This window comes from Chaetura pelagica, unplaced genomic scaffold, assembly GCF_000747805.2.
Source record: "Chaetura pelagica isolate M959 unplaced genomic scaffold, ChaPel_1.0 scaffold159, whole genome shotgun sequence".
Lineage (NCBI taxonomy): Eukaryota > Metazoa > Chordata > Aves > Apodiformes > Apodidae > Chaetura > Chaetura pelagica.
Genome location: NW_009954555.1, coordinates 2,083,613 through 2,084,233, shown reverse-complemented (window position 1 = coordinate 2,084,233; position 621 = coordinate 2,083,613).

The window sequence follows — 621 nt, the reverse complement described above, 5'->3', positions numbered from 1 at the left end:
GAGGCCTCACCTCAAATCCTGGGGTCAGTTTTGGGCCCCTCACAACAAGAAGGACAGGAAGGGGCTGGATCTTGTCCAGAGAAGGACAATGGAGCACGGGAAGGGTCTGGAGCACAAGTATTAGGGAGGAGCAGCTGAGGGGACAGGGGTATCCAGCCTGGAGACAAGGAGGCTGAGGGGAGACCTTTTTGCCCTTGGCAACTCCCTAAAAGGAGGTTGGAACCAGCGGGAGTCAGTCTCTTCTCCCAGGGACAAGGGAAATGCCCTCAAGTTGTGCCAGGGGAGGTTTAGATTGGATTTTGGGAACAGTTTCTTCACGGAAAAGGTGGCCAAGCCCTGGCCCAGGCTGCCCAGGGCAGGGGTGGAGTCCCCATCCCCGGAGGGGTTTCAGAGCCGCGTAGCTGTGGTGCTGAGGGACACGGGGCAGGGCTGGGGGAACGGCCGGACCGGGTGATCCGAAAGGTCATTCCCAGCCCGTTCCGTGACGGGTTTCTCCGGGGGTCCGGCCGTGCCCGGGGGGTTCGGCAGCGCCGGTTACCGGAGCACCGCGCGCGCTCCCAGCTGCCCCCCCGGGCTACCGCCGGGCCGCGCGCGCTCGCCACCGCCCCGGTCCGCGGGTGG